This window comes from Oryctolagus cuniculus, chromosome 11 (assembly GCF_051225735.1).
Source record: "Oryctolagus cuniculus isolate XC-2025 breed Fujian yellow rabbit chromosome 11, ASM5122573v1, whole genome shotgun sequence".
Classification (NCBI taxonomy): domain Eukaryota; kingdom Metazoa; phylum Chordata; class Mammalia; order Lagomorpha; family Leporidae; genus Oryctolagus; species Oryctolagus cuniculus.
In genome coordinates, this window is record NC_142877.1 from 51,249,702 (window position 1) to 51,274,386 (window position 24,685).

Genomic DNA, 24,685 nt, shown 5'->3' on the forward strand with positions numbered 1-24,685 from the left:
GTAGATAATGTCCAGAAAACACAAACAAACACAGAGGCTGTAGCAAGATCTGCGATGAAGATAGCCACAACACACCAGATATTTCTGCTTTTATCCAGGAATAAGCAGATAACTTTTTGTGGAATTCAGGTGAAATTTAACCAAAAAATCACCGTCAAAGTTCTTTTGGAGAAAAGCACAATCTTTCTGTTCGGCAAGTGGATCCAGTGTCATGTTTCAAAGCAGAAATATCATGTTTTCTCAGTTTCTGAAGTTTTCTGCCTAGAAAACTCGAATGTGAGGAAGATTTGACAGCTTTGGAACCAATTAGCATTTGCCAGCAGAAAACTAATAGTTACATGCGTAAATGCATTCAAAACTGTCAAGTTCATGGATCACAACCAGAAAACACAAACAAACACAGAGGCTGTAGTAAGATTGGGATGGAGATAGCCACAACACACCAGATATTTCTGCTTTCATCCAGGCATAATGGACAATGTGTTGTGCAATTCGGGTAAATTTAACCAAAAAATCACCGTCAATTGGTTTTGTAGAAAAGCACTATCGTTCTGTTCTGGAAGTGAATTCAATGTCATGTTCACAAACAGAAATAGCATGTTTTCTTAGGTTTCTAAAGCTTTCTGCATAGAAAAATTGAATGTGTGCAGGATATGACTGCGTGTGGAAATATTAGCGTTTGCCAGCATAAAACAAAAAGTTACATGCTAAAATGCTTTCAAAACCCTCAAGTGCATGATGTCCAGGTAACACAAACAATTAGAGAGGCTGTTAAGATCTGGGATGGAGATAGCCACAACACACCAGATATTTCTGCTTTCATCCAGGCATAAGCAGAAAACTTTTTGTGGAATTCGGGTGAAATTTATCCAAAAAATGACCGTCAACGTGGTTTTGCAGAAATGCACAATCCTTCTGTTGGGCAAGTGGAACCAATGGCATCTTTATAAACAGAAATATCATGTTGTCTTGGGTTTCTGAAGTTTTCTGCCTAGAACACTCAAATGTGTGGAGGATTTGACTCCATGTGAAAACAATTAGCATTTGTCGGCAGAAAAACAAAAGTTCCATTCTAAAATGCTTTGAAAAACGTCAAGTCCGTAGATAATGTTCAGAAAACACAAACAAACACAGAGGCTGTAGCAAGATCTGGGATGGAGATAGCCACAATACACCAGATATATTGCTTTTGTCCAGTCATATACAGACAAAGAGTGGTGGAATTCTGGTGAAATATAACCAAAAAAATCACCATCAAAGTGGTTTTGGAGAAAAGCACAATCTTTCTGTTTGGCAAGTGGAACCAATGTCATGTTTATCAACAGAAATATCGTGTTTTCTTGGGTTTCTGAAGCTTTCTGCCTAGAACATTTGAGTGTGTGGAGGATTTGACACCATGTGGAACCAATTAGCATTTGTCGGCAGAAAAACAAAAGTTACATGCTAAAATGCATTAAAAACCGTCAAGTTTGTAGAGAATGTCCAAAAAACACAAACAAACACAGATGCTGTAGCAAGATCTGGGATGGAGATAGCCACAATACACCAAATATTTTAGCTTTCATCCAAGCATATCCAGAAAAAGTGTTGTCGAATTCAGGTTTAATTTAATCAAAAAAGCACCATCAAAATGGTTTTGCAGAAAAGCACAATCTTTTTGTTCAGAAAGTGGATGCAATGTCATGTTTACAAAAAGAAATATAGTGTTTTCTCAGGATTCTAAAGCTATCTGCCTAGAAAACTCAAATGTGTGGAGGATTTGACACCATGTGGAACCAATTAGCATTTGTCAGAAGAATAACAAAAAATTACATCCTAAAATGCATTCAAAACTGTCAAGTTCATAGAGAATGTCCAGAAAACACAAACAAACACAGAGTCTGTAGCAAGATCTGGGATGGAGATAGCCACAACTCACCGGATATTTCTCCTTTCATCCAGGCATATACAGACAATGTGTTGTGGAATTCGGGTGAATTGAACGAAATCATCACTGTCAAAGTCGTTTTGGAGCAAAGCATAATCTTTCTGTTCGGCAAGTGGATCCAATGTCATGTTCACAAACAGAAATAGCATGTTTTCTCGGGTTTCTGAAGGTTTCAGCCTAGAACTCTCGAATACGTGGAGGTTTTATTCCATGTGGAATGAATTAGCCTTTGCAGGACGAAAAGAAAAAGTTACATGCTAAAATGCATTCAAAACCATCAAGTGCATAGATAATTCCCAGAAAACAAAAACAAACACAGAGGCTGTTGCAAGATTTGGGATGGAGATAGCCACAACACACCAGATTTTTCTGCTTTCATCCAGGCATAAGCAGAAAACTTTTTGTGGAATTCGGGTGAAATTTAACCAAAAAAATCACCACCCAAGTGGTTTTGGAGAAATGCACAACACTTCCGTTCGGCATGTGGATCCAATGTCATCTTTAGAAACATAAATATCATGTTTTCTCGGGTTTCTGAAGTATTCTGCCTAGAACACTCGAATGTGTGGAGGATTTGACTGCATGTGACACCAATTAGCGTTTGTCGGCAGAAAAACAAACGTTACATGCTAAAATGCATTCAAAAACATCAAGTCCGTAGGTAATGTCCAGAAAACACAAGCAAACCTAGAGGCTGTAGCAAGATCTTGGATGGAGATAGACACCAACACACCAGATATTTCTGCTTTCATCCAGGCATAAACGGACAAAGTCTTGTGGAATTTGGGTGAAATTTAACCAAAAAATCACCGTCAAAGTGGTTTTGGAGAAAACACAATCTTTCTGTTCCGCACGTGGACAATGTCATGTTTCCAAACAGAAATATCACGTTTTCTCAGGTTTCTGAAGCTTTCTGCCTAGAAAACTGGACGGTGTAGAGGATTTGACTCCATGTGGAACCAATTAGTGTTTGCTGGCAGAAAACAAAATGTTATATGCTAAAATGCATTAAAAACTGTCAAGTCCATAGATAATGTCAAGAAAACACAAACAAACACAGAGGCTGTAGCAAGCTCCGGGATTGAGATAGCCACAACACACCAGATATTGCTGCTTACTTCCAGGCAAATGCAGAAAAATTGTTGTGGAATTTCAGTGAAATTTAGCCAAAATGTCACCGTTAAATTGGTTTTGGTGACAAGCACAACCTTTCCATACTGCAAGTGATCCACTGTCACATTTACAACAGAAATGTCATGTTTTCTCGGGTTTCTGAAGCTTTCTGACTAGAATCCTCAAATGTGTGGAGGATTTGACTCCATGTGGAACCAATTAGCATTTGCCAGCAGAAAACAAAAACTTACATGCTAAAATGCATTCAAAAATATAATCCGAGATAATTTCCAGCAAACACACACAAGCACAGAGGCTGTAGCAAGATCTGGGAATGAGATAGCCACAATACCCCAGATATTTCTGCTTTCATCCAGGCATAAACAGGACAATGTGTTGTGGAATTTGGGTGAAATTTAACCAAAAAATCACTGTCAAAGTGGTTTTGTTGAAAAGCACAATCTTTCTTTTTGGCATGTGGATCCAATGTCATGTTCATAAAGAGAAATATCATGTTTTCTTGGTTTCTGAAGCTTTCTGCCTAGAACACTCGAATGTGTGGAGGATTTGACTCCATGTGGAACCAATTAGCGTTTGTCGGTAGAAAAAAAAATGTTACATGCTAAAATGCATTTAAAACTTCAAGTCCGTAGAGAATGTCCAGAGAACACAAACAAACACACAGGCTGTAGCAAGATCTCAGATGGAGATAGCCACAACACACCGGATATTTCTGCTTTCGTCCAGTCGTATCCAGACAAAGTGTTGTGGAATTCGGTTGAAATTGAACCACAAAATCACCGTCAAGGTGGTTTTGGAGAAAAGCACAATCTTTCTGTTCTGCAAGTGGATTCAATATCAATTTTCAAATGTCGGGGATCACGCAGCATGTGACCTCTTAGTGGAGAGACAGGGCTAGACATGCCAGATCAGATAGTGCTGATAATGCAACCTTGTGTGACCACATGCCTTAAGGCCTTGTAACCTTTCCCCTACTTGCAGTAGCATTGCAGCTACAAGATAAGCTCCCCTTCTTTCCCCCGCCCTATTCCCTGCCTCTATGATATATAAATGTGTGGTTGAAAAATAAAGTCGCAGCTTGATCGGCACCTGTCTGGCTGCCATCTTTGTGTCTCCTATCCCTTTCATTTCTCCTTCTAGGTTCTTGGCCCCAGTTGCTGTCCCAGGGACGGGACAACTGGCACCCAACGTGGGGCTCGAGTGCAGCTCTTGGGGTTCGAGTGCCTGTAAGATTGGAGGAATGCTGCCTTCCTGGAGGAAAACTTGGATCCAAGTGATTGTGCGACCAGCTCGGAACTGCCCACCCGAGATCATTAGCATCGGTCGATGCTGCGGAGTGGAGACAGTGCAAGGTAAGTGATGGCCATGGGACAGGTATTATCATCATGGGAAATGTTCATTTCGGGTCTCAGGGAGGCCCTCAAGACACAAGGAGTTCGAGTTAAAAATAAGGATCTAAAGGTATTTTTTGAGATTGTAGAAAAATTGTGTCCCTGGTTCCCCAAGTGAGGAACAATTGATGAGGTCAAGTGGGAAAGAGTTGGAAGTTGTTTAAAGGATTTTCATGAAACTTTTGGCCTGAAAAGGTGCCTATTACAATTTTTTCATATTGGAACCTGATTAATGACATTCTAAAAACCTGTCACCTAGATAAGACTATTGATGCCCTAGTAAGGGATGGTGAGGAGACGTTTCAGCAATCTTCCTGACCTGCATCTAAATGCCCATCTGTCATTCTGGATATACCCTCCACTGATGATGACCCTAACAATAAAATTAAAGAGCCCATTTTAACCCCTACAAATGAAGTGAGCCAACTATATCCTGCCATCCAAGACAAATTAGATTCAGATGAGGAAGCTGCCCCAGGGGAAGAGGTCGTGCACTATCATAATTCCAATTGGCCTCAAAATGTTAAAAATCCCCCACCATACAATACTCATCTGCACTTTCCCATTTGTGCCTCGGCTCTCTATGACTTTAACCCTCCTGTGCCTGACTTGTCGGCCTTGCAACAGTCACTTCAACACAGATGAGAGCACATCCAACTCCTTAAGGAAATAAAATCCCTAGATGAGGAGCTCCGCCACCTTGCCTTAGAGCAGCCCCTTCCAAAACCTAAACAAGGTAAAGTCAGGTCCAAAACCCAACCCCTTCTAGCTTTCCCTGTAACCAGGAGGCAAGCCAGAGGTCATTCTGTGCCTGCCACTGATGGGGAAAATGAGGCTAAGGAGAATTCACCCCACCACTCTGAGGAAGATATTGAGGAACCTGGGTCGGAGGAGGAAGATCAGGTCCCCAATCAAGGACCTGGTAATGGACAGTTGCCACCCTATAAAAAACTTAGTCTCAGATTTATTGAAAAACTTAAAACTGCTTGCACCCAGTATGGTCCCACTGCCCCGTATACTCAGGCCTTATTGGAAAGCCAGAGTGCCCGGTGGCTTACACCTAATGATTGGGACTTCCTCGCCAGAGCTGCTCTCAGCGGAGGTGATTATGTCCTGTGGAGGGCTGACTATGTTCAAATTTGCAAAGAAATAGCCCAAAAAAATTTTGCTAAAACTTCATCTAAAAATTGGACCCTCAAAAAACTTTTGGGAGATGCCCCGTATAATTCCAACAATTCACAAGCCCAGTTCCCTGATGGACTTCTGGCGCAAATTAAAACTGCCAGACTAGGGGCTTGGAGAAAGCTTCCTCAAAGGGGAGCAGTCACCACCTCCTTGACTAAGATTCAGCAGGGCCCCGGCGAGCCTTATAGTGATTTTGTCTCACGCCTTAATATTGCAGCTGAGAGACTAGTTGGCCCAGGAGAAAATGGAAGTGCATTTGTTACACACCTCGCCTTTGAAAATGCCAACCCAGCTTGTAGAGATATTCTTCAGCCTCATAAACATAAGTGTGATCTTTCAGAATATGTGAGGCTCTGCGCTGGTGTGGGATCGGCCCATGCCATGGGCTTGGCAATTAGGGCTGCACTCAAACTGACCCAAAATCCCTCCAAGGGGACCTCCACTTGCTACGCCTGTAAACAGCCTGGATATTTTGCCTGCGAATGTCCACTTGCCTTATCAAACAGGCCCATGGCCCAAGGCCCGGATCCATCACCCCCAGACAGGCTGCTCCCCTCCACCCCATGCCCCCGATGTCATAGGGGTTATCACTGGGCAAACGAATGCAGGTCAAAGACTAATTCTTCAGGCCAACCCCTCCCTCCTCATGTGCTGGGAAACTCCCAGAGGGGCCAGCCCCTGGCCCCAGTTTCTCAAAGGACAAACCCTGGGGCAGTACGGTTTGTCCCTTCCCAGCCTCAAGCTCAGCAAATACCTCAACAATTGCTTCCCTCCAACGAGCAACCCCAGGTAGTACAGGACTGGACCTCTGTGCCGCCTCCAATACAATATTAGATTCCACCCAGGGCCCACAAATTATCCCTACAGGAGTGTGGGGCCCCTTGCCTTCGGGTACCTGTGCTTTTATTCTTGGACAAGCATCAGCCACCCTTAAAGGCATTCAAGTTTTTCCCGTTATTATTGACGGTGACTTTACTGGGGAAATAAAAATCCTAGCAGCCGCTATCAATGGAGTAGCTGCCGTTCCACAGGGCACCCGTCTAGCACAACTGGTTCTTCTGCCTTTGATTACTGGAAGTACATCCTCAATTTCTTCCAGGCCCCAAGGCATTACCCCTTTGGGCTCCTCGGATGCTTATTGGGTCCAGCCAATTACAAAAAATAGGCCTGTGTTAACCCTTACTATTGAAGGAAAGGATTTCAAGGGCATTTTGGATACAGGGGCAGATGCCACAGTCATATCTCAAGATCATTGGCCCGCCCATTGGCCGCTGACCGCATTGCTCACTGATTTGTGAGGTATAGGCCAGTCCAATAACCCCCAAGTCAGCTCAAGGGTATTACGCTGGAAAGATAAGGAAGGCAATCAGGGCACTGTGACTCCTTTTGTATTACCAGGCCTTCCTGTTAACCTGTGGGGACGTGACATTCTCTCCCAAATGGAAGTTATCCTGTGCAGCCCTAATGCTGTGGTCACACAACAAATGCTGCACATGGATTATGTGCCTGGCACAGGACTTGGAAAAATGAGACAGGGCATAACTCAACCTATTACAGCCCCCTCTAAAACAGATAGACATGGGCTCGGATATTTGGATTTTTAGTAACGGCCACTGGCCTTCCTGTATCCCATGCAGATAAAATCACATGGAATACTCAAACTCCTGTTTGGGTGGATTAGTGGCCACTTAATCAAGAAAAGCTAAATGCTGCTATAGCGCTTGTACAGGAGCAGCTCGTGGCTGGACACCTAGAGCCTTCCAATTCTCCCTGGAATATGCCCATTTTTGTCATAAAGAAAAAATCTGGTAAATGGCGCCTTTTACAGGATTTGCACACCGTTAATAAGGTCATGACACCAATGGGTGCCCTCCAACCTGGCATCCCAACCCCCGTGGCCATCCCAAATGGTTATTACAAAATAATTATAGATCTCAAAGACTGCTTTTTCACTATTCCTCTACACCCTGATGATCGTCCTTATTTTGCCTTTAGCCTCCCCCGTGTTAATTTCCAAGGACTGATGCAAAGATTTCATTGGAAAGTCTTGCCCCAGGGAATGGCCAATAGCCCCACCCTTTGTCAAAAGTTTGTAGCACAAGCAGTGGACCCGGTTCGTTTACACTGGCCACACATTTATATTCTACATTATATGGATGACATTTTACTGGTGGCTCAAAACAAGTCAGACCTACAAGATTGCTTTACAGCACTTTCTAAAGCCTTTCTTACCCTTGGTTTACAAATTGCTCCTGATAAGGTCCAGTTACAAGACCCCTTTACCTATTTGGGTTTAAAATTACAACAGGATTTGATATTTGTGCCCCACATCCAGTTCCACTTTGATTGCCTCCATACCCTTAATGATTTTCAAAAACTTCTAGGAGATATTCAATGGCTCAGGCACTATTTAAAAATATCTAATAATGTCCTTTTGCCCCTCAATGACATTCTGTGAGGCGACTCAGATCCCTCTTCCCCCACGAGCTCACCCCTGCTACAGGAGACGCATTAAACCAAGTAATGCAAGCCATCAGCCAACAGTTTGTTTCACAGATTTCTTATACTCTCCCCCTGCTTTTTGTAGTTTTAGCCACACCACATATGCCCACTGGAGTTTTTTGGCAAAAATCCCTCATGCCCAATAAAAAGGGTCAACCTCTTTTCTGGGTTCATCTCCCTATTTCCTCATCTAAGGTATATTTGTCTCAGGTTGCTTCAATAATCATCAAGGCTCGTTTCCTTTCCTGCCAATATTTTGGAAAAGACCCCAATGTTTTAGTAGTGCCATATACCTGAGAACAGACCCAGTTCCTTCTTCAAACTTCTGATGACTGGGGAATAGCCATGTCAGGATTTATGGGAGTCATTGACAATCACCTCCCTGATGACCTCGTGTTACAGTTTGCCCAATCCTATTCCTTTATTTTCCCAAAAAATACAAAAAGTAACCCCATTCCAAAGGCTGTTATGGTGTTTACAGATGGGTCCTCCAATGGAATGGCTGCCTTCATGGCAGATAACCGTTCCCATGTGTTTAAAACATCCTATCAGTCAGCCCAGTTGGTTGAGCTGTATGCAATACTTCAAGTCTTTACACAGTTTTCCAGTCAGGCTGTAAATATTTATACTGATAGTGCATATGTAGCTCACTCCATTCCGCTGCTTGAGACTTCTCCTTTTCTTAAAACAACTTCCAATGCTATGCCCTTGTTTATACAAATTCAAAAGCTAATACGAGGAAGACAACAGCCCTTCTATTTGGGAAATATTAGGGCACACACAAGCCTACCAGGATCACTCTCAGAAGGCAATGCCCAGGCAGATGCTGCTACAAGGCTTACCTTCCCCATAATTGTGGGATCAGTACAGGAAGCTCAAAACTTGCATAGGTTGCATCACTTAAATGCTCAATCGCTCCATTTGTTTTGTAAAATTTCACAAGAACAGGCTCATGAAATAGTCAAAAAATGCCCCTCATGCATTACAAGCCAACCTGTACCGCATTTGGGAGTCAATCCATGTAGTCTTCTCCCTAATCAACTGTGGCAAATGGATGCCACACACTTCCCAAAATTTGGCAAACTAAAGTATCTCCGTGTCTCTATAGACACCTATAGTGGCTTTGTCTTTGCCTCCCCCCATACAGGAGAAGCTGCTAAGGATGTTATCTCGCACCTTATCACAGCTCTTTCTGTACTGGGAAAACCTGTTAAGATTAAGACAGACAATGGTCCTGCCTATGTCAGCACTAAGTTTAAACAATTTTGTGAGGTGCTCCATATTAACCACATTACAGGAATTCCCTACAATCCCCAGGAACAGGGAATCGTTGAAAGAGCCCATCAAACACTAAAAACTTGGCTCACTCGGCTTGAAGCCACTTCCTTGTCTTTTGCCTCTCCCCGCGACCGATTGAATCATGCACTCTTTGTGCTAAGCTTCCTGACCTTGGATAATAATAATCATTCAGCTGCGGACCGTCATTGGCACCCTTCCCCTGATACGGCTCCGCCTATGGTAATGTGGTGAGACCCCCTCACCAGTAGCTGGCACGGCCCAGATCCAGTACTCATTTGGGGACGTGGCTCAGCCTGCATCTTGGACAAAAAACAATCAGCACCAAGATGGCTACCCAAAAGATTAATTAAACAAGTTAATTCACCAATTCCTACAAATAATGATGTTGTTCCAGAGCCTGTACTTGGCCCTTGAGAATGCCTTTTCTTTATACCCACAGGAATGAAAAGACCCTGCTGGACGCTACTGGGACTCATTACAGGACTCCTTATTATTGCCGGAATTGTTGCCATTGTTGCTATTTGTGTATCTTATCTTCTCTCTATTCTCTCCTCCCCTGCTACATTTCCTGAGGGCTCACTGATTAACCCCTCCAAAGGGCCCTAATACAATGGCCCTCAGCCTTGCTCTCCTGATGATGGCAATCCACACCATCCATTGGGCTCCACCAGTCTTTGCAGGGCTTGACAACCCCTTCAACAGCATCACCCTTGTACCTGCTCAGGGGGCATAATAGTATCCTTCCCACGAACACGTGGCCGTGCTCAAAAGCTGCATTTTACACAAGACTGCGGAGATAAAACTGCTTATCTGACCGTCCCAGGTTCCCGATGGTTCTGTGCTCCCAAACCTAAGCTAGACTCTTACCGCACTGGGGATCAGTGCCCGTCAGAGTGCAATAAAACTATCCATTACTCCGTGCACTCTTCCTGTTATACACAGTATCAAACCTGTAACAAGGGAAATCAGCATTTATTGTTTGCTGTTATATCAGGAGATTATGAGGGAACGTTTGGAGGAGAGTTGTCGTCTTCACGCTTCAGCTCCCCCTCCTGCCCCTCTAAGGGACAAGTAGCCTGCTGGTACCCTATAGCCCCTGTGGGAGTGTCTGACAGTGGAGGCCCTCAGGATACCCTTACTAAATTAAAAACACAAAAGGTACAAAAGGTACCGTATTTGAAAGCCTTTACCCTTCCCTCCAATACCACCCCCTGGCTAAAGTTCATTCCAGAGGAAATAAAGACTTGGATGTCAATACCATCGATATCCTTACCAACACCCATAAACTGCTTAATCTCTCTGCCCCAAACCTTGCAAGAGACTGCTGGCTCTGTTTACACCAGGGACCCCCCCTTCCTCTTGCCATTTTTCTACCGCTTAATAATACCCTTGGGTTTAATATCTTCTTGGGCCACCCCCCTATGCAGCCCTTTCCTGTTCTTCCTGTCCCAACAGAAAATATCACTTGCCTTTATAAACCTCCCAACAACAATCCCTTCGATATCGATGTAGGCCTTGCTCCTTTCTATACAAATAATGTAACACTAAATTACCCTCTTTATGCCCCTAATTCCACCGTTTTTGTATGTAGGGATAATTTAGCTTATACCATTTTACCAACAAATTGGACCAGTAATTGCATGCATGCTATATTTTTTCCTGATATAGAGATTATCAATGGAGATACTCCTGTTCCTATCCCCTCCCTTGATTATATTGCAGGGAGACAGAAACGAGCTATTCAATTTATTCCTTTATTAGTCACATTGGGAATTTCCTCAGCTATGGTTACAGGATCCACAGGACTAGGATTCACGGTCCACAAATATAGAGAATTGTCCCAACAACTTATTAATGATGTGCAGACCCTATCCACCACCATTCAGGACCTTCAAGATCAAATTGACTCCCTAACAGAAGTGGTTTTACAAAATTGTCGAGGCTTAGACTTGCTTACTGCTGAATGGGGAGGTATTTGCTTGGCTTTACAGGAAAAATGCTGTTTTTATGCTAACAAATCCGGCATTGTTTGTGATAAAATCAAGACACTTCAAGAAGATCTGGAGCATCATCACCGTGCCATGGTTGAAAATCTCTCTTGGACGGGATGGAATGGACTGCTTCCCTATTTGCTACCGCTTTTAGGCCCCATTGTTGGGTTGCTTGTTGTGCTATCTATAGGTCCTTGTCTCCTCAATAGGCTGATGACATTTATCAGACAACAAGTAGATAATTTAGCAGCCAGACCAATTCAAATACATTACCAAAGTCTGGTCATGGAAGATCCCATGGAGAATGTTATCTCTCTGCCCGGTGAAGCCTGGCCGGTGAGGTCACAGTCCCTCTAACAACTGACTCTCTCCTTCAGTCTGCCACTGCCCCAGTTGGGAGCCCAGGAAGGGCCCCAGGCCTATCAATAAAATGAGCAGTAAGCCAATGATGGGCACCTTCCTGGAACCTCACCCACCTAAGACAGGAGTCCTTGGGGACTGGCAAGGAAATCCAATGATGGGTAAGAGGTGCTGGAGCTCCAGGTCAATTCCTAAGACAGGCACTGCTCACTCATCATGCTTGGCCTAACCGGTAGCAATTTCTGTTTAATTGATAAGAAAGGGGGATATGTCAGGGACCACACAGCATGTGATCTCTTAGTGGAGAGACAGGGCTAGACATGCCAGACCAGATAGTGCTGATAACGCAACCTTGTGTGACCTCATGCCTTAAAGCCTTGTAACCTTTCCCCTACTTGCAGTAGCATTGCAGCTACAAGATAAGATCCCCTCCTTCCCCCGTCTGATACCCTGCCTCTATGATATATAAGTGTGTGGTTGAAAAATAAAGTCGCAGCTTGATCAGCACCTGTCTGGCTGCCATCTTTGTGTCTCCTGTCCCTTCTAGGTGCTCTAGGTGTCCCTTCTAGGTGCTCGGCCCCAGTACCTGTCCCACAGGACGGGACATACAAATACAAATATCATGTTTTCTCAGGTATCTGAAGCTTTCTGACTAGAAAACTCGAATGTGTGGAGGATTTGACTCCATGTAGAAACAATTAGCGTTTGCAGGTGGAAAACAAAAAGATACATGCTAAAATGCATTCAAAACCGTAAAGTTCGTAGAGAGTGTCCACAAAACACAAACAAGCACAGAGGCTGTAGCAAGATTTGGGATTGAGATAGCCACACACATCAGATATTTCTGCTTTCATCCAGGCATATCCAGACAAAGTGTTGTGGAATTTGGGTGAAATTGAATCAAAAAATCACCGTAAAAGTCGTTTGGAGAAAAGCACAATTTTCTGTTCAGGAAGTGGATCCAATGTCATGTTTACAAAGAGAAATATCATGTTTTCTCAGGTCTATAAAGCTCTCTGCCTAGAAAACTCGAATGTGTGGAGGATTTGACTCCATGTGGAACCAATCAGCGTTTGCCAGCAGAAAACAAAAACTTACATGCTAAAATGCATTCAAAACCATAGAGTCCATAGAGAATGTCCAGAAAACACAAACAAACACAGAGGCTATAGCAAGATCTGGGATTGAGATAGCCACAACACACCAGATATTTCTGCTTTCATCCATGCATATACAGACAAAGTGTTGTGGAATTCGGGTGAATTTTAACCAAAAAATCACCGTCAAAGTGGTTTTGGAGAAAACCACAGTCTTTCTGTTCAGCAATTGGATCCAATGTCATGTTTATAAACACCAATATCATGTTTTCTTGGGTTTCTGAAGCTCACTGCCTAGAACAGTCAAATGTGTGGAGGATTTGACTCCATGTGGAACGAATTAGCATTTGCCAGTAGAAAACAAAAATTTACATGCCAAAACGCATTCAAAACCATAAAATTCGTAGAGAAGGTCCAGAAAACACAAACACACACAGAGGCTGCAACAAGATCTGGGATGGAGATAGCCACAACACACCAGATATTTCTGCTTTCATCCAGGCATATCCAAAGTGTTATGGAATTCGGGTGAAATGTAACCAAAAAATCACCATCAATGTGGTTTTGGAGAAAAGCACAATCTTTCTGTTTGGGACTGGATCCAATGTCATATTACACACTGAAATATAGTGTTTTCTCGGGTTTCTGAAACTTTCTGCCTAAAAACTCGAATGTGTGGAGGATTAGTTTGCATGTGGAACCAGTTAGCATTTGCCAGTAGAAACCAAAAAGTTATATGCATTCAAAACCATAAAGTCCGTATATAATGTCCAGAAAAAAAACAATCAAAAACAGAGTCTGCAGAATGATCTTGGATTGAGATAGCCACAACTCACCAGATACTTCTGTTTTCATCCAGGAATATCCAGACAAAGTGTTGTGGGATTCGGGTGAATTTTAACCAAGAAATCACCGTCAAAGTGGTTGTGGAGAAGAGCACAATCTTTCTGTTAGGAAAGTAAATCCAAAGTCATGTTTACAAACAACAATATTAAGTTTCCTCGATTTCTGAAGCTTTCTGCCCAGAAAATCACATGCATGCACGATTTGATTCCATGTGGGACCAATTAGATTTTTTTTTACCTCTTTACATCCATTAGAAAGAGCAGTTTTACAATAAGAATTTATGAATTACACTAGTATGCTTGCTTCTCGCTTTTTTGCCTTTATTTGGGCTTTTTCACTGTTACTTAGTTCTGGAAACAGCATTCATATTCAGCAAATGTATTTTGAATAATAACAAATGCTTAAGTACAATTTAAAGTGATAAGTCTTTTAGGAAGAAGGCAACAAACAAAAACAAAAACAAAAAACAGAGACCATATCTACTTCTTTCCATATGGATACTTATGAAACTGGTTGTTGAGGCTGGGGATTTTGGATCATATCTGACTCCTGGTTCCACACAAGAACGTATACACTGCGTCGGGCATTGTGGTACAGCATGTTAAGCTGACCCTTGGGACCCTTGGGAAATCCACAACCCATATTGGAGTGAGTCTCAGCTGCTTCACTTCTTTTTTATTTTAACTTTTATTTAATAAATATAAATTTCCAAAGTACGATTTATGGATTAAATGGCTTCCTCCCCATACCGTCCCTCCCACCCATAACCCTCCATTTCCCACTCTCTCTCCCCTTCCATTCACATCAAGATTCATTTTCAATTATCTTAATACACAGCAGATCAGCTTAGTATACATTAAGTAAGGATTTCAACAGTTTGCTCCCACACAGAAACATAAAGTGAAAAATAATAGATGATTTTTTTAAATGATGATGAAATCAGATCAGACCTATTGTCCTGTTTAATCCCAGTGAGAGTCAAGTTGGGAGTTGATAATTTCTTTTTTTTTTTTTTTTACAGAGGATCAGTTTAGTATGCATTAAGTAAAGATTTCAACAGTTTGCACCCACATAGAAACACAAAGTGAAATATATTGTTTGAGTACTCGTTATAGCATTAAATCTCAATGCACAGCACATTAAGGACAGAGATCCTACATGAGGAGTAAGTGCACAGTGACTCCTGTTGTTGACTTTACCAATTGACACTCCTGTCTATGGCATCAGTAATCTCCCTATGCTCCAGTCATGAGTTTCCAAGGCTATGGAAGCCCTCTGAGTTCTCCGATTCTTATCTTGTTTAGACAAGGTCATAGTCAAAGTGGAGGTTCTTTCCTCCCTTCAGAGAAAGGTACCTCCTTCTTTGAAGACCTGTCCTTTCCACTGGGATCTCACTCACAGAGATCTTTTGCCAGAGTGTCTTGGATTTCCATGCCTGAAATACTCTCATGGGCTTTTCAGCCAGATCGGAATGCCTTTAGGGCTGATTCTGAGGCCAGAGTGCTGTTTAGGACATCTGCCATTCTATGAGTCTGCTGAGTATCTCGCTTCCCATGTTGGATCACTCTCCCCTTTATTTATTCTATCGGTTAGTGTTAGCAGGTACTAGACTTGTTTATGTGCTCCCTTTGACTCTTAGTCCTTTCATTATGATCAATTGTGAACTGAAATTGATCACTTGGAATAGTGAGATGGCATTGGTATATGCCACCTCGATGGGATTGAATTGGAATCCCCTGGTATGTTTCTAACTCTACCATTTGGGGCAAGTCAGCTTGAGCATGCCCCAAATTATACATCTCTTCCCTCTCTTATTCCCACTCTTATGTTTAACAGGGATCACATTTCAGTTAATTTTCAACACTTAAGAATAACTGTGTATTAATTACATAATTAAACCAGTCATATTAACTAGAACATACAAAAAAACTACTAAGAGGGATAATGTATTTAGTTGTTCATTAACAGTCAGGGCTATGCTGATCAAGTCACCGTTTCTCATAGTGTCCATTTCACTTCAACAGGTTTCCTTTTTGGTGTTCAGTCAGTTGTCACCGATCAGGGAGAACATATGGTATTTGTCCCTTTTCGACTGGCTTATTTCACTCAGCATGATGTGTTCCAGATTCCTCCATTTTGTTGCAAATGACTGGATTTCATTGTTTCTTACTGTGGTATAGTGTTCTAAAGAGTACATATCCCATAATTTCTTTATCCAGTCTACCGTTGATGGGCATTTAGGTTGGTTCCAGGTCTTAGCTATTGTGAATTGAGCTGCAATAAACATTAGGGTGCAGACCGCTTTTTTGTTTGCCAATTTAAATTCCTTTGGGTAAATTCCAAGGAGTGGGATGGCTGGGTCGAACGGTAGGGTTATCTTCAGGTTTCTGAGGAATCTCCAGACTGACTTCCATAGTGGCTTGACCAGTTTGCATTCCCACCAACAGTGGGTTAGTGTCCCTTTTTCCCCTCATCCTCGCCAGCATCTGTTGTTGGTAGATTTCTGCATGTGAGCCATTCTAACCGGGGTGAGGTGAAACCTCATTGTGGTTTTGATTTGCATTTCCCTGATTGCTAATGACCTTGAACATTTTTTCATGTGCCTGTTGGCCATTTGGATTTCCTCTTTTGAAAATGTCTATTGAGGTCCTTGGCCCATCTCTTAAGTGGGTTGTTGGTTTTGTTTTTGTGGAGTTTCTTGATCTCTTTGTAGAATCTGGTTATTAACCCTTTATCTGTTGCATAGTTTGCAAATATTTTTTCCCATTCTGTCGGTTGTCTCTTCACTCTCCTGACTGTTTCTTTTGCAGTACAGAAACTTCTCAATTTGATGCAATCCCAATAGTTGATTTTGGCTTTGACTGCCTGTGCCTCCTGGGTCTTTTCCAGAAATTCTCTGCCTGTGCCAATATCTTGAAGGGTTTCTCCAATGTTCTCTAGTAACTTGATGGTGTCAGGTCGTAGATTTAGGTCTTTAATCCATGTTGAGTGGATTTTTGTGTAAGGTGTAAGGTAGGGGTCTTGCTTCATGATTCTGCATGTGGAAATCCAGTTTTCCCAGCACCATTTATTGAATAGACTGTCCTTGCTCCAGGAATTAGTTTTAGATCCTTGATCAAATATAAGTTGGCTGTAGATGTTTGGATTGATTTCTGGTGTTTCAATTCTGTTCCATTGGTCTATCCATCTGTTTCTGTACCAGTACCATGCTGTTTTGATTACAACTGCCCTGTAGTATGTCTTGAAATCTGGTATGGTGATGCCTCTGGCTTTGTTTTTGTTGTACAAGATTGCTTTAGCTATTCGAGGTCTCTTGTGCCTCCATATAAATTTCAGCACCATTTTTTCCAGATCTGAGAAGAATGTCTTCGGTATCTTGATTGGTATTGCATTGAATTTATAAATTGCTTTTGGGAGAATGGACATTTTGATGATATTGATTCTTCCACTCCATGAGCATGGAAGATTTTTCCATTTCTTGGTATCCTCTTCTATTTCTTTCTTTAAGGTTTTGTAATTTTCATCGTAGAGATCTTTAACATCTTGGTTAAGTTTATTCCAAGGTATTTGATTGTTTTTGTACCTATTGTGAATGGGATTGATCTTAGAAGTTCTTCCTCAGCCATGGCATTGCCTGTGTATACAAAGGCTGTTGATTTCTGTGCATTGATTTTATACCCTGCTACTTTGCCAAAATCTTCTATGAGTTCCAATAGTCTCTTAGTAGAGTTCTTTGGGTCCCCTAAATAAAGAATCATGTCATCTGCAAAGAGGGATAGTTTGAGTTCTTCCTTCCCAATTTGTATCTATTTAATTTCTTTTTCTTACCTAATAGCTCTGGCTAGAACCTCCAGAACTTTATTGAATAGCAGTGGTGAGAGTGGACATCCCTGTCTGGTACCAGATCTCAGTGAAAATGCTTCAAGCCTTTCCCCATTCAATAGGATGTTGGCTGTGGGTTTTTCATAGATTGCTTTGATTGTATTGAGGAATGTTCCTTCCAAACCCAGTTTGCTTAGAGTTTCCATCATGAATGGGTGTTGTATTTTATCAAATGCTTTCTCGGCATCTATTGAGATAATCATATGGTTTTTCTTCTGCAGTCTGTTGATGTGGTGTATCACATTGATTGTCTTGCGCACATTAAACCATCCCTGCATACCAGGGATAAATCCCACTTGGTCTGGGTGGATGATCTTTCTGATGTGTTGTTGCATTCTATTGGCAAGAATTTTATTGAGGATTTTTGCATCTATGTTCATCAGGGATATTGGTCTGTAATTCTCTTTCAGTGCTGCATCTTTTTCCGACTTAGGAATTAAGGTGATGCTGGCTTCATAGAAAGAATTTGGGAGGATTTCCTCTTCTTCGATTGTTCTGTATAGTTTGAGAAGAATTGGAGTTAGTTCTTCTTTAAATGTCTGGTAGAATTCAGCAGTGAATCCATCTGGTCCTGGGCTTTTCTTTGTTGGGAGGGCCTTTATTACTGTTTCAATTTCTGTTTCAGTTATGGGTCTGTTGAGGTTTTCGATGTCTTCCTGGTTTAATTTAGGTAGGTTGCATGTGTCCAGGAATCTATCCATTTCTGATAGGTTTCCCTGTTTGCTGGCATACAAGTCCTTGTAGTAATTTCTGATGATTCTTTTTATTTCTGTGGTGTCTGTTGTTACATTTCCTTTTTAATCTCTGATTTTATTGATTTGGGTCTTTTCTCTTCTTTTTTTAGTTAGTTGGGCCAATGGGGTGTCAATTTTGTTTATTTTTTTCAAAAAACCAGCTCCTGGTTTGGCTGATTTTTTGGAATGTTTTTCTTGATTCAATCCTGTTGATTTCTTCTCTGATTTTAATTATTTCTCTTCTCCTACTAGATTTGGGTCTGGTTTGCTGTAGGTTTTCTAGATCCTTGAGGTGAATTGAAAGCTCATCTATTTGGTGCCTTTCCAATTTCTCGATGTAGGCACCTATTGATATAAACTTTCCTCTTAACACTGCTTTTCCTGCGTCCCATAAGTTTTGGTATGTTGTGCTGTTATCTTCATTTACTTCCAGAAAGTTTTTGATTTCACTTTTGATTTCTTGAATGACCCATTGTTCATTCAGGAGCATGTTGTTCAATCTGCATGTGTTTGCGTATGCTCTAGGGATTCCTGAGTTGCTAATTTCCAACTTCATTCCTTTATGGTCTGAGAAGCTGCATGGTATGATTCTAATTCTTTTGAATTTGCTGAGACTTGCTTTATGACCTAGTATGTGGTCAATCCTAGAGAAGGTTCCATGTCCTGCTGAGAAGAATGTAAAATCTTTAGCTGTAGGATTGAGAGTTCTGTATATATCTGTTAGATCCATTTGGACTATAGTGTTGTTTAAATCTACTGTATCCTTGTTAATCTTCTGTCCTGTTGATCTGTCTATTTCTGAGAGTGGAGTATTGAAGTCCCCCAGTACTATTGTATTGGGGACTAAGTCTCCCTTTAAGTCCGTTAACAAATCTTTTAGATAAACCAGTGCCCTGTAGTTAGGTGCATATACATTGAGAATTGTTATATCTTCCTGTTGAATTGATCCCTTATTCATTATGTAGTGTCCCTCTTTGTCTCTCTTAACGGTTTTTGTGGTAAAGTTTATGTTGTCCGATATTAAGATGGCTACGCCCACTCTTTTTTCATTTCTGTTGGCATGGTATATCTTTTTCCAGCCTTTCACTTTCAGTCTGTATGGATCTTTGTTGGAAAGATGTGTTTCTTGTAAGCAGCAAATAGATGGGTTTTGTTCCTTAACCCAATCAGCCAATCGGTGTCTTTTAACTGGACAGTTCACGCCATTCACGTTCAATGTGACTAATGATAAGTGGTAACTTTGCCCTGCCATTTGCCAAAGATAAGTTCTAATATATGCTTTGAATTCCCTGTGATCTTTTGCTGTGAGGTTTCCTTCCTTGGTTTCCTTCCTTTACCTTCTTTCATATTGATGACCGTGTTTCTGTGTTTCTGTGTGCAACACATCTTTAAGCATCTTCTGCAGGGCTAAACGAGTGGCCACAAATTCTTTCAATTTCTGTTTGCAATGAAAAGTCTTTATTTCACCTTCATTCACAAATGATAGCTTTGCAGGATATAATATTCTGGGCTGGCAGTTGTTCTCTCTTAGTACCTGGGCTATATCTCGCCATTCCCTCCTAGCTTGTAGAGTTTCTGATGAGAAGTCAGCTGTGAGTCTGATTGGAGATCCTCTGAGAGTAATCTGATGTTTCTCTCTTACACATTTTAGGATCTTTTCTTTATGTTTCACTGTGCAGAGCTTAATTACAATGTATTGTGGTGAGGATCTCTTTTGGTCGTGTTTATTAGGGGTTCTGTGAGCTTCCTGTACTAGGATTTCTCTGTCCTTCTCCAAACCTGGGAAATTTTCTGCTAATATCTCACTAAAAAGGCCTTCTAATCCTTTCTCCCTCTCCATGCCTTCAGGAACTCCTAGAACCCGAATGTTGGGTTTTTTAGTAGTATCCTGAAGATTCCGGACAATATGTTTTAGATTTCTAATTTCCTCTTCTTTTCTTTGGTCTGACTGTATCCTTTCCTGTTCTCTGTCTTCTAAGTCCGATATTCTCTCTTCTGCTTCACCCATTCTGTTTGTAAGGCTCTCTATTGTGTTTTTCATTTGATCTATTGAATTCCTCACTACAGTCACTGTCACAGTTTCCTGTTGTACTAGTTGTTTCATTTCATTTTGATTCCTCCTTAATATTTCATTTTCACGAGAGAGATTTTCTATCTTGTCCATTAAGGATTTCTGTAGTTCAAGAATTTGTTTTTGAGAACTTCTTAATATTCTTATCAATTTTTTGAGATCTGCTTCTTGCATTTCTTCTATGTCATCATCTTCATAATTTTGAATTGGGGTGTCTTTTTCATTTGAGGGCGTCATGGTGACTTCCTTGTTTTTATTACCTCGGTTTTTGCGTTTGTTATTTGGCATATTGGAGATATTTGGTTTCTTCACTGTGGTGCTTTTTCTTGTTATACTATGACTCTAGATTAAGTGGACTATCTGTTTTTGATGGAGCCTTAGGGCTTGAGATGGGTGTGGCCTGGGAGCTCTGTTTGATGTGCCAAAGGTGACACTCACAGGTTAGGCATGGTAAACCTCTCTCTCTCTCTCTCTTTCTTTTTTTGATTAAAAGGGAAGTAATTCTGCACAGCTGAATGATGTTGGAGGTAGTTAGCAGGCAAATGATATACCCACAGGAGCCAGAGATCGGTAGCTCTTTCCCAAGGACCACACATGGAATCTGTTCTGCCATCAGAGTGGGCTCAACTTCTCCTTCAGTCTCCCACTGGGTTGCCAAAGTTATGGAATTGTAGCATCTCTGGAGAGTGTTCACGTGAATTCCCACAATTAGATTTTGCAGGCAGAAACCAAAAATTCACATGCTAAAATGCATTCACATCCATAAGGTTCTTAGAAAATGTCCAGAAAACATAAAGAAACACAGAGGCTGTAGCAAGATCTGGGATTGAGATAGCCACAACACACCAGATAGTTCTGCTTTCATCCAGGCATTTCCAGACAAATTGTTGTGGAATTCAGGTGAAATTTAACCAAAAAATCAACATCAAAGGGAATTTGGAGAAAAGCACAATCTTTCTTTTCGGCAGGTGGATCAAATGTCAAGAGTACAAACACAAATATCATGTTTTCTCGGGTTATTGAAGCTTTCTGCCCAGAAAATTGATTGTGTGGGGGATTCGACTCCATTTGGAAACAATTAGGGTTTCCCGGCAGAAACCAAAAACTTATATGCTAAAATGCATTCAAAACCGTTAAGTCCGTAGATAATGTCCAGAGAATACAAACACAGAGATTGTAGCAAGATCTCGGATTTAGATACCACAATACACCAGATATTTCTGCTTTCATCCAGGCATATCTGGACAACATGTTGTGGAATTTGGGTTAAATTTAACCAAAAAATTACTGTCAAAGTGATTTTGGAGAAAAGCAAAACCTTTCTCTTCGGATAGTGTATCCAAGGTCATGTTTACAAACACCAATATCAAGTTTTCTCAGGTTTCTGAAGCTTTCTGCCCAGAAAATTGAATGTGTGCTGGATTTGACTCCATGTTGAACCAATTAGCGTTTGCTAGCAGAAAACAAAATGTTACATGTTAAAATGCATTCAATACAGTAAAGTATGTAGATAATGTTCAGAAAACAAAAAGAAATAAAGAGGCTGCAGCAAGATCTGGGATGGAGATAGCCACAACACACCAGATATTTCTGCTTTCCTCCAGGAATATACGGAAAAGTGTTGAGGTATTCGGGTGATATTTAACCAAAAATTACCATCAAAGTGGTTATGGAGAAAAGCACAATCTTTCTGTTTAGAAAGTGTATCCAATATCTTGTTAAGAAACACCAATATCAAGTTTTCATGGGTTTCTGAAGCTTTCTAAACAGAAAATTGAATGTGTGGAGGATTTGACTCCATGTGGAACCCATTAGCGTTTTCTGGTAAAAAACAAAATTACATGCTCAAATGCTTTCAAAAGCATAAAGTCTGTAGATTATGTCCAGAAAACACAAACAAACACAGAGGCTGCCACAAGATCTGGGATTGAGATAGCCCTAACACCTCAGATATTTCTGCTTTGATCTAGGCATATCTGGAAAAGTATTGTGGGATTCGGGTGAAATCTAATCAAAAAGTACCGTCAAAGTGATTTTGGAGAAAAGCACAATCTTTCTGTTTGGCAAGTGGACAAATGTCATGTTTTCAAACAGAAATATCAAGTTTTTTTACGTTTCTTAAACTTTCTGCCAGAAAATCGAATGTATGGAGGATTTGACTTCATGTGGAAGTAATTAGCGTTTGTCGACAAAAAACAAAAAGTTACATGTTAAAATGAATTCAAAACCATAAAGTCTGTAGATAATGTCCAGAAAACACAAACAAACACAGAGGCTGTAGCAAGATCTGGGATTGAGATAGCCACAACACACCAGATAGTTCTGCTTTCATCCAGGCATTTCTAGACAAATTGTTGTGGAATTCAGGTGAAATTTAACCAAAAAATCATCATCAAAGGGGATTTAGAGAAAAGCACAATCTTTCTTTTCGGCAAGTGGATCCAATGTCATGTTTACGAACAGAAATAGCATGTTTTCTCACTTTCTGAATCATAATGCCTAGAAAACTCGAATGTGTGTAGGATTTGACTCCATGTGGAAACAATTAGCATTGGCTGGCAGAAAACAAAAAGTTACATGCTAAAATGCATTCAAAACCGTCACGTCTGTAGATAAAGTCCAGAAAACACAAACAAACAGTGTCTGTAGCAAGATCTGCAATTAAGATAGCCACAACACACCAGATGTTTCTGCTTTCATCCAGGCATATCTGAACAAAGTGTTGTGGAATTCAGGTGAAAGATAACCAAAAAATCACCATCAAAGTGGTTTTGGGTAAAAGCACAATCTTTCTGTCTGGCAAGTGGATCCAATGTCATGTTTACAAACAGAAATAGCATGTTTTCTCGGGTTTCTGAAGCTTTCTGCCTAGAAAACTCAAATGTGTGGAGGAGTTGACTCCAGGTGGCAGCAATTAGCTTTTCCCGGCAGAAAACAAAAAGTTAGTTGCTAAATTCCATTCAAAGCCGTCAAGTCCGTAGATAAAGTTGAGAAAACACAAACAAACAGAGAGACTGTGGCAAGGACTGGGACTGAGATAGCCACAACACACCGGACATTTCTGCTTTCATCCAGGAATAAACAGACAAAGTGTTTTGGAATTCGGGTGAACGTTAACCAAAAAATCACCATCAGAGTGGTTTTGGAGAAAAGCACAATCTCTCTGTTCAGCAAGTGATTCCAATGTCATGTTTACAAATGGAAAAATAGCATGTTTTTTTGGGTTTCTGAAGCTTTCTGCCTAGAAAACTCAAAAATGTGGAGGATTTGTCTCCATGAGGAAGCAATTAGCTGTTGCTGGCAGAAAACAAAAAGTTACATGTTAAAATGAATTCAAAAGCATAAATTCCTTAGATACTGTCCAGTTAATTCAAACAAACACGGAGGCTGTAGCAAGATCTGGGATTGCTATAGGCACAAAACACTGGATATTTCTGCTTTCATCCATGCATATCCGGACAAAGTGTTGTGGAATTCGGGTGAAATTGAACCAAAAACATCACTGTCAAAGTCGTTTTGGATAAAAGCACAATCTTTCTGTTCAGCAAGTGCATCCAATGTCATGTTTACAAATGAAATAACATATTTTCTCGGGCTTCTGAAGCTTTCTGCTTAGAAAACTCGAATGTGAAGGATTTGACTCCATGTGGACTATTAGCGTTTGCCGGCAAAAAACAAAAAGTTACATGATAAAAAGCATTCAAAAACTAAAGTCCGTAGATAAAGTCCAGAACACAAACAAACACAGAGGCTGTAGCAAGATCTGGGATTGAGATAGCCACAACACACCAGATGTCTCTGCTTTCATCCAGACATATCTGGATAAATTGTTGTAGAATTTGGGTGAAATTTATCCAAAAAATCACCTTCAAAGTGGTTTTGGAGAAAAGCACAATCTTTCTGTTCGGCAAGTGGACCCAATGTCATGTTTCAAACAGAAACAGCATGTTTTCTCTGGCTTCTGAAGCTTTCTGCCTAGAAACTCGAATGTGTGGAGGATTTGACTCCATGTGGAAGCAATTAGAGTTTGTTGGCAGAAAACAAAATGTTACATGTTAAAATGAATTTAAAATCTTAAATTCCTTACATAATGTCCAGAAAACACAAACAAACATGGAGGCTATAGCAAGATCTGGAATTGAGATAGCCAAAAGACACCGGATATTTTTGCTTTCATCCAGGCATATCCGGGCAAAATATTGTGGAATTCAGGTGAAATTTAACCAAAAAATGACCGTCAAAGTGGTTTTCGTGAAAAGCACAATT

At 41.0% G+C, this 24,685-nt stretch overlaps 1 long non-coding RNA gene across 1 annotated transcript in view; it reads right to left on the bottom strand.

Moving 5' to 3' along the window:
* Nucleotides 1-288: 288 nt before the first annotated feature.
* LOC149123458 (uncharacterized) overlaps nucleotides 289-24,685 on the bottom strand; it is a 114,378-nt gene continuing 89,981 nt past the window's right edge. The window contains exons 2-3 of the long non-coding RNA XR_016217131.1: nucleotides 13,723-13,833; nucleotides 289-2,154 (exon numbers count right to left, since the gene is read on the bottom strand). This is a non-coding gene — a long non-coding RNA (uncharacterized LOC149123458). The remainder of the gene's footprint in view (nucleotides 2,155-13,722; nucleotides 13,834-24,685) is intronic.